Raw genomic sequence first — 252 nt, 5'->3', positions numbered from 1 at the left:
CCCACCATGCTAGCTCCAAGCTCCTTGCTGTGACGAGTTTGAGTTTTCTAGTGTGTCAAGTTATGATGTCAAATCTGGTGGCTCTATGGTTGAAATCCTTTAAATTTTATTAGGGGCATATTAAAGTTGATTAGAGCGACACCGGTTAGGATCCTACGGTTCCCTCGTTCCGGCACCACTATTTTCTATTGGATTCACTTAGTTCAAATGAATTTACTAAACTCAACTTAATGAGTTCCATAATTTCATTTA

The sequence above is a fragment of the Phalaenopsis equestris genome, unplaced genomic scaffold (assembly GCF_001263595.1).
Source record: "Phalaenopsis equestris unplaced genomic scaffold, ASM126359v1 Scaffold231248, whole genome shotgun sequence".
Lineage (NCBI taxonomy): Eukaryota > Viridiplantae > Streptophyta > Magnoliopsida > Asparagales > Orchidaceae > Phalaenopsis > Phalaenopsis equestris.
Note: the sequence above shows the minus strand (reverse complement) of the source record.